Source organism: Kogia breviceps, chromosome 10 (assembly GCF_026419965.1).
Source record: "Kogia breviceps isolate mKogBre1 chromosome 10, mKogBre1 haplotype 1, whole genome shotgun sequence".
NCBI lineage: Eukaryota > Metazoa > Chordata > Mammalia > Artiodactyla > Physeteridae > Kogia > Kogia breviceps.
In genome coordinates this window covers 100677421-100693932 of record NC_081319.1, presented here as the reverse complement: position 1 = coordinate 100693932, position 16512 = coordinate 100677421, and positions in this window count along the sequence as shown.

Sequence of the window (16512 nt, the reverse complement as noted above, 5' to 3'; positions counted from 1 at the left end):
TTTATAAAACAGGATGACAGAACCAATTGGTAAATGGAAGTTCTGAGAACAGTGGAAAACATTATAGATTCTCTTATTGAAGAGCAAGATTCATATTAGATTTTTAAAAAATTCAAATACAGGCTGCCACAAGGAAATTTAAAAAACAATATGAAAAGGTTAATAATATTATTTTAATTTATTGAGCACTTGCAAGGTGTTGGGCGTTCTTCTAATTGCTTTAGCGAGTTGCCCTCATCCAGTATGAGGTAAATGATACTATTGCCATTTTTTGTTGTTTTCTGCTCTTTCCATTCTAATAGACCCAATTTTTATCAAGTTATCATCCCTCCCTTTGCAGCCCTGCTCAGGAAAAACTGACCAGACCTCCAGCTTCCGGGAATAGCCTCTTGGAAACCCTACCCAACATGTCACTTACTGAGACCAATGAGATAGAAAGGGAAGCTGACATAATAGTTCCCTTGCTCATGGAAATAAGACATCATGCGTATGGGTGTGAAAACTTAAACTGCAGTCATCCTCTTACAACTCTGCATAAGGCCAGCCTGAGCATGAAACCAATATATAGAGAAGGCACAGCAGGAGGCATTTCAAAGAAATGAAGCCGGATAAAGCCAAACTAACTTGATTTGGAGTCAGCTAGATGGTCCTAACTGACATACTCATTTTACAAATGAGGAAATAAAGAGAATTAAGTAGGCAGAATCAGTATTAAACGCTGCTAGTTTTTCTTCAAATTTGCTCTTAAAACTGATATGCTACACTAAGCATCAATAAAAAATTAGCTCTAGAAATATGTCTAAAATTCTTATACCTATAAGAGAACTGTGATGTCATTACAGTAGAACTCATAAGCACTCATTTGAGCTTTTGGTATATCAAGTGTTCAAAGATATGTTGTATTTTAATACACTAATAAAGACAATTAGAATTAATGAATACTCCAGAAAAAGACATATCAAGTTGCAAATCCCACCGAGAAAAATCTTTTTTTCCAAGTGTACATTAAATATTTATATAAATAATCATGTGTTAGACCATAAAGGAAAACCTCAATAAAAATTTGAGTGAAAAAATATACAAGTGATGCACATTCTCATAATACATTAAAATAAGTTAGGAACTAATATGTAAATTTAAATAGAAAGCATCAAAAATATACCATAACATTTTCAAAACTGGAATTGTTCTCATGCTATTTAAAAACTTTCAGGCCAGGCTTCCCTGGTGGTGCACTGGTTAAGAATTCACCTGCCAATGCAGGGGACAGAGGTTCAAGCCCTGGTCTGGGAAGATCCCACGTGCCACGGAGCAACTAAGCCTGTGCCAGCTACTGAGCCTGTGCTCTAGAGCCCGCGTGCCACAACTACTGAGCCCATGTGCCACAACTACTGAAGCCCACGCACCTAGAACCCCTGCTCCACAACAGGAGAGGCCACCGCAGTGAGAAGGCCACACACCACAACGAAGAGTAGCCCCCACTCGCCACAACTAGAGAAAGCCCGCACACAGCATCGAAGACCCAACACAGCCAAAAATAAAATAAGTTAAATTAAAAAATAAAAGGAAACTTTAAGGCCAAAAAATAAGTAATTTTTATAAAAGTAGCATAATCATAAAATTCCAAACAAACACAGATAACATTCTAAAAAAAGAAATAACAACTCAAACTCACTTATTACTATCTGATTAAAAATCATAATCATTATTAGGAAAAATATTCTTTAATGTAATAAAAATTTATCTCCCTCAAAGAGGTAGCATTTCTCTTCAAAACACAAAATTATTTTAGCATTGGTAAATATATTACTATAGTATATTACATTAAAAAGTTGAACGTACAACATATTCCAAATCCTCAATAAAAGTTGAAAAGGTATTTGCTAATATTCAAAACATATTCCTGATAAAATTCTAAGAAAACCAAAAAAAGACAGATCCTTATTTGACATGAAAAAAAATGATTTACCTTAAACCAAGAGTCAAGATAATTCTCAGCAATGAAACACAAAAGGTATTCCAATATAAATTAAAACCAAGTTAGCAGTAGTGCTGTTTAAAATTGTTCTGAAATTATGAACAATTTCAATGTAATAAGATATGAATTTAATAAAGAATGGGCAAAGTTGCTTTACTATTCCAGAAAACTGAAGAGGATAAATAAGAAAAAAGAAAGTTTCTAGTTATATTAATAAGAGAGTTCAGAAGAGAAATCAGACACAAAAGAAAAACCCTATTAAATCAGTAACTTTCCTGTTTAAGAACACAAGCAGTTAAAAGATCTAATTTTTGGGCTTCCCTGGTGGCGCAGTGGTTGAGAATCCGCCTGCTGATGCGGGGGACACGGGTTCGTGCCCCGGTCCGGGAGGATCCCACGTGCCGCGGAGCGGCTGGGCCCGTGAGCCATGGCCGCTGAGCCTGTGCGTCCGGAGCCTGTGCTCCGCAACGGGAGAGGCCGCGACAGTGAGAGGCCCGCGTACCACAAAAAAAAAAAAAAAAAAAAAAAAAAAGATCTAATTTTTTAAAAAATGGTTTTATTTAAAGTGAAGTTAAAATAACTAGAAAGTATCTTAAAATGTATCTAACCTATATAAAGAACACTGTAAAGTTTCCTTGAGGGACCTAGAAATGAAAATATTAATTAGGTAATTATTTTATATATATGGAATATAGATTTCAAGTTATAAATATTTTTGAGATGAATGATGCTTTTTTTTTTTTTTTTTTTGCGGTACGCGGGCCTCTCACTGCCGTGGCCTCTCCCTTCGCGGAGCACAGGCTCCGGACGCACAGGCTCAGCGGCCACGGCTCACGGGCCCAGCCGCTCCGCGGCACGTGGTATCTCCCCGGACCGGGGCACGAACCCGCGTCCCCTGCATCGGCAGGCGGACTCTCAACCACTGTGCCACCAGGGAAGCCCATGATGCTTCTTTTATCAAGAAGATTATTGATAAAATATATTCACAAACTAATTTGGCCAGGCAGTGCTCTCTGTGTACAGTACTGTGTAAACTAAACCTCACAGAAACTGGACAGGATCCTTGCTTTGCACACTCCCGTGGTGTGAATGTCAGTTGACAGTGCACAGTGAGCACACACTGCCTTGTAATGTTAAAGGAATTCCAATTCCAATTCTGATGATATTTTCCTTTCTAACCTTGACAGTATGATTCTAAATTTCATCTGAAAGAAGAAATACTCAGCGTATGTAATAAATGGCAGAACAATGAGAATAACATAGTGTGATTAGATGCGAGAATTAATGAGAAACAAAACACTATGGTCTACAAGGCTTGACAATATATGTAATAAAATATTTAGCCCCCTCCAAATAGATCCTAGTGTATCCATGTCTTTAATAGTTCAGAGAAGCTTGACTGATAGAGAAATGGTGGCTTTTTCCTTGGATTCTCATGATGCTACCACCAAAATCAATCCCCAGATACATCAAAGTTTTTAAATGTTTAAAGTAAAACCATGAAAAATAAAAACTAGTAATGCTCTTAGACTAATTAACTAATTTGGGGGTTAGAGAAAGACTTAGAAGTCATAAAAACAGTGAAAGAACTCAGAAAGAAAAACTTACGTCACTATGGATTAAAACTCATTCAAAAATTAGTCATTATTAAAAGGCTAGGGACAAACTGGAAACATGTTTATAACAACAACAAAAAAAGATAGCCAAAAGGAAAACATTGTAGCTGTAATCAATAATGAACTCTGACAAGTTAAAGATAAAATCACTAATACCCCAATAGAAAAATAGCAAATGTCATAAGTGAATAATTCACAGAAGAAATGCAAATAGGCATTAAACGTGTGGAAATTTTCAGATTTATTAGCAATCAAAAAACACAGATTAAGATAATGAAATCCTATTTCATGTTGGCAAAAGAATTTTTTTAAAAAAGATGATACTTTGTGGTGCTACTGATGGGTTAAAATGTACACTAACCTGCATCACTAGTGATAATGTAAGTTATTACATTTCCAGGGAGTAATTTGGTAACAGGTCTTTCAAAATTTTTATATCTTTGGAAATTCTACTGCTAGAAAATGATCCGAAGAAAATGATCACATGTGGACCAGATTTAGGTACAAAAATGTTCTTTGTTTATTATTCATAATAGTGTAAAATTATGGGAGAAAGTACTTAAATGTTGAATAACAGGAAATAAATTATATCAGTGTTGGTACTTCCATGCAATGGACTCTTGTACAAATATTAACATCATATTTTCATAGAATCTTTAATAACACTGGAAAATGCTTTAAGCATATTGGAACATATGTATAGTATGAGCTAAATTTTGGTGATATTTGGAAATTACGGATCATTTCTATTTTCTCCTTTCTACTTTTTGCCTGCTCTTGCATTTTTTCTGGAATGAGTGTGTATTCATCAGCAATTAAATAAGCATCATGCAAAAAATAAATCTTTTTCTCAAGAAACAAAGGTCTACACTTTGAGGCACTTGAGCCTATTTGTCTAATTTAAGAAAAAACATTCCTGTTTCTTTAAATTCAAGTTCTGTGTTGGGCCGCCCCTGGGAGGTTGTGCTGAATTTTCCCCATTAAGCCGTTTCCTAAGGAGAAACCACCTGATCAAGCCCTCACTGCACCAATTTCTTCAGATTTTTAATTTCAAAACATTTCGCTTGTCAGAGGTAGACCGGGGAGCCCTGTCAGGGACTGCTGGTGTCTGGCAGTGACAACGCAAGTACAGGAAGGAACGGAGCTCCTGAGCAAGCCAGCAGACTTTAATCAGCTTCTAGTCCTGCAAGAGCCAGGATTTACAAGGGTCTCACACCCCCAGGTCTAAACAGAGTGCTGCATACAGTGTAGCTGCGAGGTTTTATAGCAACATTATCACTCAGAGCACAGAGACATAAATGCAGAGGGATAGGAAGACAAGAACATAATGTTTTCACGCGCTCAGCTTCATTTCAATATCGTTTCATGTTCCTGGGGCTTCCTTATGAATGACTGTAAAACTTCATTGTTTTCGAAAATTAGTGGGTCGCAAGGAAAATTGCACACTTGATGACTCTGATGTAATGGGCTGGTATACTGGTGGCCTTGCCTCACACCAGGGCACACTTAAGTTGGCTCGAGTTTAGGGGAAAAGATCTGAAGAAAGTGACAAAGGATGAAAGGAAACTTTTTTTTTTTTTTTTTTTTGCATTTGACAAAAACTAAACTGAAAAAAAAGAAAAAGAAGAAAAGAAAAACACAATGCCAAGAACATTCTTAGCAGTCATGCCTATAATTTAACAGTAGCTCTAGGGTACCTCTAACTTACATGCCAGTGTGTGCTAGATGGGGTGGGGTGACACATGCAGCTTTTGAACTTGACAACATTACACAGATAATGTTTGCATAATCCCCTCCCAATTTCAGAACAATTTCTTGTTGTATTCTATATATTGTATCTACAGCTGTGCTATGTTGAGTGGCCATAAAACCATCCATTTGTGTAATCTCGGGGCAAAAAGCATCACAAAGGGAAGCAATGGGACTGGGAAAATGATCCATCTTCATTTATGCGTTAAAAATTTTTCTCACTGTGAGAGCCCGGTGAGGTGGATGTCTTCTTGTGAAAACCACAGAGAGCCAGCTGCCTCTTCCTAGTCCAAAAAACATCAGTAGAGACAATAACATCAAGGATTCATAATCCCACATAGAAGTACACAATATTATCCTAACTAAATTTTCTCCTTTTGCGTCCCCAAGACTTATTAATACATGGGATAAAAAGCTATGGGAGCTCTCGCTTCCGCAGTGTGTAAGATGGATATCATATTCCAGCTGTTCAGTGTGGAAGCTTTTGTTCCAGATTCATCAAATTCTAGTGGAAATAAACAGAATGTGGTGATCTCATTCTCAGTCTGTCTGAGTGCTCTCTCTTCATTTCTTCTCTCTTCTGTACTGAAGATATTACCTGAAATCGCATATGTTCTCAATTTTGTACTTGCAATTTTATCTCAACTGAGTCTCTGTTTTGCCACCAGACTGTGAGAAATACCTCAAACATTTTTAAGTCCTTTCCAGGGGGAGATACACTGATTTTAGTGACACTGTCCTGCAGTCTCCTTTGCTCATTCCTTTCCCAAAACCTCTAAACATTTTCTTTAGGACTGTGGTCTTCTCCCTGTCAACTCTCAACCCTCAACCCTCTCTTGACATTTTCTTCCTGGACTATTAACCACTGTCTACGAGTTGATGACTTGCAAATTGATGTTGCTTTTCCAGACTTCTCCCATGAGCTACAGATTTTGTATCCAACTATTTGACGTTTGCATATGCACATCTATTAGGCGTCTCAAATGTAACATGGCTGGAACGGAACTATTGATTTCTAGTCCACCCTGCTCCTTTGAAAAGGAAGTTATTTGGGTCTTGGCTGTCACCAGAGTAAATGACACTGCCCCATCCCCTAACTGTTCACACTTAACACCTGGTTGTCAATTTTCATTTCCTGTTCTTCACATTCTAAACCCATCCAATTCATAAAAGCTACTTCACAGAGATATTTTTGAAGAGCTCATTCATTTATCATTTTAAAACATTTCTCCCCTGTTATCTGCTTCTCTCTGGAAAGTCAGAAGAGATTCCTGAGCGAGCTGTGGGAATACAGTATGTTTTAAGTGATGTAGTGGGCTGAAGACAAAGGGCCATTTGTTCTTCTTGGCGTCCTTCCACGCCTTCTGGTCATTAAGGGTATCTCCCTCGCCGCCTGGTCACTGCTTGCCCAGCTGATGGCTCTCCACTTGGTCAGAATCCAGTGGTGGTCCCTGGATAATTCAGCCAATCCTCAGCTCTTACTGATGCTGTTGTGACCAGGCTAAGTTTCTGTCATCACCTCCAGCCAAGCCCTGGTCTTGCTGATGCTGTGGAATGACCACAGTGGGTGCCTCTCAACTCAACTGCCTTTCCAGCTTCTTCCATCAGGGCAGGAGAGCTTTCCAGGTTTGTCCCCATGCTCCCAGGAATGGGAAATCTCACTTCTACTGCATCCTTTGTACCATACGTTTTTAGTGCAAGCTTAAATTTCGTAGAATATAGGATAGAGGGAGGCTGCACTTCGAGTTTCAGTCAGCTACTTTAACCTACCTCCTCTCTGGACCAAAGACTAGAACACAAGATAGAGAACTGTATATCTTAGAACCCACCTCTGTTTATTCTGATTCTATACCTCTCTCTCCCTCCTAGCTACCAATCCCAAAGCAGCAAGAAGAAACAGCCTTCAGGCTTCTATCCTCTCTTAAATAATATCTTCCTCCATCCCAGTTCAGATCTCAACACTGAGCTTTTTATGGATTGCATTTGGGAGAGTGAAACCAACATATTCATTGGAGAGGCTAAATTAGGAAGTATTTCAAAAATCTTGTGCTATTGCAATTGCTTGGCTGTAATAGTTATTTGTGCATATTATTTAGAATGTGAATTTTAACATCATCAACAAAATGAAGATACTGTATTTAAAAATTCAGAAAGACAGCTTGAACCCTTGGGAATATATTCATTGAGTTCAGGTAAGAAATATTACAATTATTTTTTTGTTTTATTTCTCAGAATATGAGTTACTACAATAGTACATGTACATGTGCACTTGAGAAGAATTTTGCTGGGTGGTGCTCTAAAAAAACACTTATGATATATGTGATAGTATGGTACCATTGATGAATTATTATAATATTAATATAGTCACTCAAGTTTTTTTGTTACTGTTTGTATACTCGAAGTGAGATTGATCTTGTTCAAATAAGACAGATTTCAATCAGATGTATCAGAAAACCCTGGACACGATGACTGCAAATGACACGAGAAGAGATTATCAAAGGCTTCTTCTGGCCATTGTGAGTCAGGAGGAGGGATTTTATTGTTTTTAATAAATGAACCTATTCAAAGCTTATCTCAAAGGTGACATGAATACAGCAATATCCACCATCACTCAACAAAAAGAGCTATTTGGGCTTCCCTGGTGGCGCAGTGGTTGAGAATCCGCCTGCCGATGCAGGGTACACGGGTTCGAGCCCCGGTCCGGGAAGATCCCACGTGCCGCGGAGCGGCTGGGCCCGTGAGCCATGGCCGCTGAGCCTGCGCGTCCGGAGCCTGTGCTCCGCAACGGGAGAGGCCACAACAGTGAGAGGCCCGCATATCACAAAAAAAAAAAAAAAAAAAAAAGAGCTATTTACCAAGGACCGTGTCCCGGTATTGTGCCTGGTTTGCACATGTAGTTATTATTGCCTTAATTCCAATGTTAGTTTTTCTCTGTATATGATCAATGTAAAACCATAAAACAATGATGTAGGATAAATGCATGTTTATAAAGTATAGCTCTCACTGTTCTTATTCTAATTAGAATAACAAATTAAAGTCACATCAATCTCTAAAAAACTTTTTCTCCATTATTTTCTTTTAGTTCATCCGTATTATTATATTTAAAGTGGGTTTTTTATAGACAGCATATACTTGGGTATGTGGTATGCTTTTTTTTTTCCAATTTGATAATGACTGGATTCTAATTGGTCTGTTTAGACCATATAAGTATAATTTCATTATTCTTTGGTTGGAGTCAGGTCCATCATTTTATTATTTTTCTCTTTATCAACACCTTAAAAAAATATTTTCCTCCTTTTCTGACTTCTTTTGGAATATTTGAATATTTCCAATATTTCATTTTAATCTACATTTTGGATTTTTTACTATATTTTAGTACCATTATTTTGGTGTTTATGGATTATAAATGTACATTCTTAAATTTTCATAGTCTATTACAGTTAATATTTCACCACTTTAAGTGAGACATAGAAGCCTTGCAAACATATAGGTCTCTTTTCCCTCTATCTTCTATATTATTATTGCTATATTTGCTGCAACTGCACATATTGAAAAGTACAAGACAATGTTATGCTTTTATCTCATTTAGATAGTCATATATATATTATGCAAGTCTAGAGTAGAGGAAAATAGTCTATTATATTTACCAAGATATATACCATTTCTGTTCTCCCATCATTCTTAAAGGTTCCAGTTTCCTTCTGGTGTCATTTCACTTCAGCCTAAAGAACTTCCTTTAGCCCATCTTCTGTACCTGATCTCTGGATGAATTCTCTTAGTTTTTCCTTACAAGAGGATGCTTTATTTAACCTTCTTCCTTGAAGGATGTTTTAATTGGATGCAGAATTCTGACTTGACAGTTTTGGGGGTTTTTTTCAACATTTTAAAGGTATTTTTTCACTGCATCTACATTGTTTCTAAGTAATCCCCTATATGCAATGTGTCATTTTTCTCTGGCTGCTTTCAGGATTTGCTTCTCTGTCTTTGATTTTTAGCAATTTAATTATGTTTCAGAGTGCAGTTTATTTTGAGCTTATCTTGATTCGAATTTGCTGGCCTTCTTGAATCTTAAATGTACATTGTTTTTCAAATGGGGGGAGTTTTCAGCCATTACTTTTTTTTTTTTTTCGGCACCAATCTCTCTTCTCCTGAGACTTTAATTACACAACTGTTAACTATTTTGCCAGATAATCTGAACTGTACATAAAGCTTCTGAGAGCCAACTTCAAGAGTTCAGATTTCTTCTTCCATTAGTCATATGGCCTATGCTTTGGGGGTAACTCTATGATTGATCTTTTGAGAGGTTTTATCAAATATCTAACAGCTGCAAAGATTTCTTGATAAACATTACATATATAATTTTTAATTTTATAAAGAATAAGTGCAAATAATGAGCATATACACTCTTCCCATTTCTATAGTGACCTTTATGAAAGGAAGTTGACACACATAATCTTATTCTCACATGTGAATTTTAATGTTCTGATCTTAACATCAAATAAACCCTGAGTTTTTTTGCTTTTTGATTTTTTTAACTACAGCCTGGTGGTCTGTCTGCGATAAACTTTACATGTGAGGAAAAAATAAAATTTTATTTGCTGCTTGCAGACTGAATAATTCTTTTAAAGAAGGAAGTTTACTGATGTTGTAAGCAGCATGACGCCTCTCGGGATGAGGGACGACCTGGCTAAAAGCACCTCCTGCCTCCCCTCCTCTGCTTCTTCATATTCTTTTAATTAAGAAGCTCGCTGATGAAAGGGTCATTAGCAGGCACATTTCCTATTCTTGGTAAAATAAGGTTATTTTAAGAACTGTAACAGGCTCAAGATGTCATATTAAATATGAGCGCCTCATCTCTCATATTTCATCCTTCATGTGGCATATGAAAACCTTTCTGTTTCTTCAAACTGTTCCCTTACTATGATCCTGGTAACATAAATATATATTTCCTGTTGTAGGAATGCCGTATACTTGGATGGCATTGCTATATCACTGAGCTCGTCGTGGGATAATTCTGTTCCCAGAAAGGCAAGACCTGAATTTCTCCCTGAAATCAGTTCAGTCACCATGGTAGGGGGTGGGGGAAAGATGTGTCTCTCAGACCAGAAAATGAACTCAGCGAAGATCCTAGTTTGCCACCGTCAAGGACTCTGGGAGAGTGTTTCCAACCTTATTGGTTGCAAAGAGTTTCCTTTGTTCAGCAGCAAGCTGGGAGTTAAAAAGCAAGGAAGTAGGAAGTTCCTAAAAATGTATAAGGGCTCTTTGGAGTAAAGGTGTGGTAGTTGTGTCTCCGAAGTGATATTTAATAGGGCAGGGTCTTCTCACTGAGTAAATCAGCAGGGTCATAAACTGGCTGTTAGCTTGAAAACTTTTCCATTTTCATCTTGTTTCCCCGCTAAGTATTTAACAAATGTTTTGTGAGTTGAGGGCTACTATGTTGAAATATCCAAGGAAAGGAAAGACTGTCTACACTTCTGTTAGAATTTGAAAGTGGAAAGAATGTATTTGCATTTCAGCCAGGTCACAGCTGTAATTGAGTTGAGAACCCCAAAAGGAGGTGACATCAGGCGGGCACTTCTGGCATCACATCATTCAACCAGTAACCACACATGGAGATTACCGTTTCAGTGGTGAAGCCTTAAAGGGCTTTTTTCCTGTAAATTTTAAGAAGGAAACAAGTTCTCTCACACCATCCCTACCTGATGTGGTCCCTAATGCTTCGACTCCAATAGAACTGACTCATTATCACATTAATAATTGCCCCAAATTGTCTCCTCCTTTTTTAAAGGATGTCTATGGTTTTTACCTATTCTGATAGAATTGTACGTTCTTTGAAGTTAGGGGTGTGACTTAAAGCTGGCTATTTTCTCACAAAGATTGTAACATACTGTGCTGTGATATAACATATTCAACATTTTCAAAAGGTAGATGGTAACCTAGAATTTTAAATTATTTTTAATGTTTCATTTTAAAAGGTAATAGTTTAATCACTAATCATTAGAGAAATGCAAATCAAAACTACAATGAGGTATCACCCCACACCAGTCAGAATGGCCATCATCAGAAAATCTACAAACAACAAATGCTGGAGAGGGTGTGGAGAAAAGGGAACCCTCTTGCACTGTTGGTGGGAATGTAAATTGATACAGCCACTATGGAGAACAGTATGGAGGGTCCTTAAAAAACTACAAATAGAACTACCATATGACCCAGCAATCCCATTACTGGGCATAGACCCTGAGAAAACCATAATTTGAAAAGAGTCACATACCACAATATTCATTGAAGCACCATTTACGATAGCCAGGACATGGAAGCAACCTAAGTGTCCATCGACAGATGAATGGATAAAGAAGATATGGCACATATATTCAATGGAATATTACTCCGCCATAAAAAGAAATGAAATTGAGTTATTTGTAGTGAGGTGGATGGACCTAGAGTCTGTCATACAGACTGAAGTAAGTCAGAAAGAGAAAAACAAACACCGTATGCTAACACATATATATGGAATCTAAAAATATATATATATGGTTCTGAAGAACCTAGGGGCAGGACAGGAATAAAGATGCAGACGTAGAGAATGGACTTGAGGACACAGGGTGGGGGAAGGGTAAGCTGGGATGAAGTGAGAGAGTGGCATAGATATATATAGACTACCAAACGTAAAATAGATGGCTAGTGGGAAGCAGCCGCATAGCGCAGGGAGATCAGCTCAGTGCTTTGTGACTACCTAGAGGGATGGGATAGGGAGGGTGGGAGGGACACGCAAGAGGGAGGAGATATGGTATTATACGTACACGTATAGCTGATTCAACTTGTTATACAGCAGAAACTAACACACCATTGTAAAGCAATTATACTCCCATAAAGATGTTAAAAAAAAAAAAAGTAGTAGTTTGAACGGTATCATGCGCAATGAACTAGCAACCTCTGTCTCCAGTTCTTTTGTGAAATATAATGTTATATATTAGTATCAAATAACTGTGGAGGGAAGAGAGAGAACACAGGTGCTTGGAACAGAAAGACCCAAGTTTCAGCCCAGGCTTGCCTCTTACCGGAAAGTTTGTCCAAGTCTTGGAGCCTCTCTTCAGTATGGGTATAATCATCAAGTAGGAAAATAAAAATCTTTTCTGTAAAGTTATAGCAATTCTTTACAATTATTTATGTGAAGGTGCTTTATTAAGTTCTTTACGGTGGTAGGAGTAGCTGCCCTGTGTTAATAGTTACACCAGGACCTAGAAAAGCACTTTTAGAGAATTTGCGGGATAAGATATTCTTTAATAGGAGGATATAAAAGCGTTCCAAGTTAAATACTAAAATTGATAAAAGGAAGCAATATAATAAACCCTAGATGTATAGCATAAGCTGTGATATCCATAGTCACATTCATCTATACCAAATGACTTAAAGAATATATCCAAGAGGGTACCCGGTTACAAACTATAAAAATCAAGTAATTTTCTTTCTTCCTTTAAGAGAAAACTGCCATTTAATAAAGGAAAAGGTACCAATGATTCAGTGATAAAAAAGCAAGAAAGCTAAGGATAAACACAGACACACACACACACACACACACACACACACACACACACACTCTCTAAACTAAGACTGGAAATGTTCTTTCTCCTTTATTGCACCAATTCTATCCAACCTACTATGTGAGGGCTTCAACTTCTTGCTCAAAATTCAGTAATGTGCTGACTTAAAAAGTCATCTAGGCTTCCAATGAAGCTTCCTTTCTTAAACTAAAACTGAATCTTAAAAGCTGTGCTAATATGTTTTAAGTCTGTCTGGTTGTTTCACATACAAAAGTACAAGTGTACATTTCAAGGTCTTAGCTTCCAAATAGCCAAGCAATGGAATTCCTCAGTGTTCCTTCGCTTAACCTCCACATTGCTTCAAACACTGTCGTTTATAAAGCAATAATGAAAATAACAAGTCTATAAACCTGTGCGTAACGGCAGGGGTTTGGGGCTCCCAGGTCTTCAGACCTGTACTTTACGCAGTGATTTATACCTAGTGGAATTAAGGAAACAGTATAAAGAGGGGGAGAAAAGGAGGGAACACTCACTCAAAGAGGCTGTGTTTGTGTGTGTGTGTGTGTGTGTGTGTCTTTGTGTGTGCTTGTGTGCGCGCGTTATGTATTGTCACGGAAAAGAAACAGCGGGAGGAGTCAGAAGATTCAGGGGAAAAAAGCTCAGAGACCTTTGGCCAGGAAACCACTGCCTGTGGCAAAACAAACAAACAACCCATATGATGTCTGTAAATACTCTGAAAACCCTACAGCAATATGGGGTGAGGGAAACCACTGGGCGAATGGCAACTGTGATATTTTATATACATGGGGGAAATCAGTGAGGTCTGCTGCTTGGAAGTGGGCTAAGGTACATATTTTGAATCTGCAAGCAATTTAAAAAAAAATCTTTTGGCCACTCTGCAAAGTATGCGGGATCTTATTTCCCTGAACAGGGATAGAACCCAGCCACCTGCAGTGGAAGTGTGGAGTCTTAACCGCTGGACCACCAAGGAAGTCCCTCTGCAAGCAATTTTGACTTAGGTTACATGTTTTTGGTGGTATCTGAGGGTGAGAGGCTAGTATTGGGAAAGGAGGGACAATAACCACTGCATTAAAGGATCTTCCTCTATATTTAAAGGTAAAGGGGCTGCAAACAGATGCACTGGGTGATTTCATGCATTTTCATGGCTATTTCTTTCTTGGGCCTTGAAGCCAACACACTAGCTTTTTATGTTACACATTTTCTTCACTGACACAAGAGTGTCTTGAAAGAGAGGCCAAGAGAGAAGGGATCTAACGTCTACTACCCAGATTCCCAAGTCAATTTGGGGAGATGTCTTACCTTCTGATGTCTTACTTCTTGGAATATGTCTTATTGTCCAGACAGTGACTCTGTTTGAATGACAACAGTAAAGCCAATTAACTGCCTGCATTGCTTTTCTTACTTTGTACAGAATTGGCCATTCTTTTAGTCTCAAGTCTCAGTCTTATAATTTTAGTTCTTTGTGAGGAAAATAGCATGTTTTAGCCCACTTTCTATGGACTTTCTTGTTTCAGGAAGATACTTTATTATTGTTATCTACCTACCTGTGTTGAGATACATAAAGTATTAATATGACTTTGAAATCTTCCTCCATTAAAATTACAGGATTCAGGTAAAACATGTTATTCTGGTCCTTAGGTGGTCCTCTATGCTCTGGAAAAACCCTCCCGCCTGTAGGGCCTCCTCGAGGTCTTCCGAGGATTCCTTTACTGGTTCTTAGTACAGGAACAAGCCCTGCTCACCATCAGTGTCTGAGTAACAATACCGCAATTCTAAGCTGGCATAGAATGAAAAACGGAAAAATTCATTCCCTAATGCTTGGCTTTTGATGTCTTGGCACATAAGCTGAGATTCCTGTGTTGAACATCTAGCAAAGGCCATTTTTACCATGTATCATTTCTAAATTATATATCGAGGGCAAAATGGCATATAACCTACTTACATATTTGTAACCACACAAACATAAAAGTAAAGGCAAAAAGATTCTTATTCAGGAGGGTTTCACCCTTTTCCCGAAACATTCTGATACTTGCAAGGATCACACCTGGCAGTAAGTCCCAGATTTTAGCCCTGGATGTGACATTTATTAAGATGGAGAGGTCATCTCGCTGAGTCTCACTAATTTCCCTCACCTGTGAAATTGTCTGATCTTATTACCTCAAGGCTTCTCTAAGGAACAAATAAAATAATGTTGACAACATGTTAAAGACCTTCATGTATGATACTAACATGAGGTACTATCATTCCTTTTAATGTTTTAAGTGAAAAACTACAAATCGATTATATTTCCATGAGATATTTAAAGAACTGTTTGTTAGATCATAGCAGTAAAATCTTTGGGGTTAAAAATAATGATAAAAGAGCCAAGGACAAGGCATATCCTCTTTAGAGAAGTTTTATTTCTTTTGATCATCCTCCTACACTCTGACTTGTTAAGCAAATATTCTCATCTATACATTTGTATAACACTCTCACGGTATAAGGTCAAAAAAAAAACAACACCAAAAATCAAGGCAGGTATAAACATTCCCTTTCACTCTAATTACCTAACAGCAAAATTCTCGGTGCTTCATTAAACACTGGGATGTAATTATAAGTTTAGTCGGGGCTGGGGACACCTTCTTCAAAAACAGCATAGAAGAATTACATTAAGAAACATTTGTTGAGTTTCACATGTTTTTTAAACATGTGAAAATCATATTTATGCCCTTTTTGATATATCTATGAATGAAAAACCATTCTGTCTATTTACACTGTGCAGACTCTCATTTGTTAAGCCAATAAACTCATAATGATTAGGTTTAAGACAAAAAATGTAAACACAAAGGCCTCTTCCACCATGATACTGCACATTCAAAAATGTCAGGATTGGCTAAGTCTGGAGGAAGACACAGTTAATTAAAAGTGTTTCAATTCAACTGTCTAGCTACTGCCATCGTGTTTCCTCATTATATTCCTCTTAAAAAATTTACTAGTGGCAATTTTCCTGAATACCGAAAATGGGACATACCGGTGGCTGCAGGATCATTTCTAAATAGCCATTACCAACACCATCATAGTAGAGTTCTTATGCACGAGGGTTATGTGTTATATCTTTGGTTTCTACCCAACAGAAAGAAAGTGGTTATGCATAGAATTTTCAAAGAATGCAGGAAGGAAGGGAGAATGAGAGGAAGGGAGGAATGAAGAAAAGAAAGAAAGGAAAGAAGGAGGAAGGAAGGAGGGAAGGAAGGAAGGATTACCACTACCTAAACTGTTAGGTGACTTGGTTTAGTCATAAAATTTCCATTCAGTGTTAAAAACTAAACTTTCCTCTAATATTGATTCATGAAGAGAGGAGGTGACCTGCCTTCTCTGTGAATTCAATACATCAAATAGATAGGATCCTGGGTATGGGATCCCTACACCAAAACAAAACAACAAACTTAAGAAACACTTGGTGTTTATACGCTACTCCCCCAGACAACTAACTGAATGTCACATTTTATTTGTAGAGCTTATATGTGATACGAATTTTTTCCTGGTGAAGAGTAGGCAAATGCATCGCACTGCAAGGTAAATCAGGGTACGTGCAATATGGCGCCTGTGGCACATCCTGCCAGCAAGA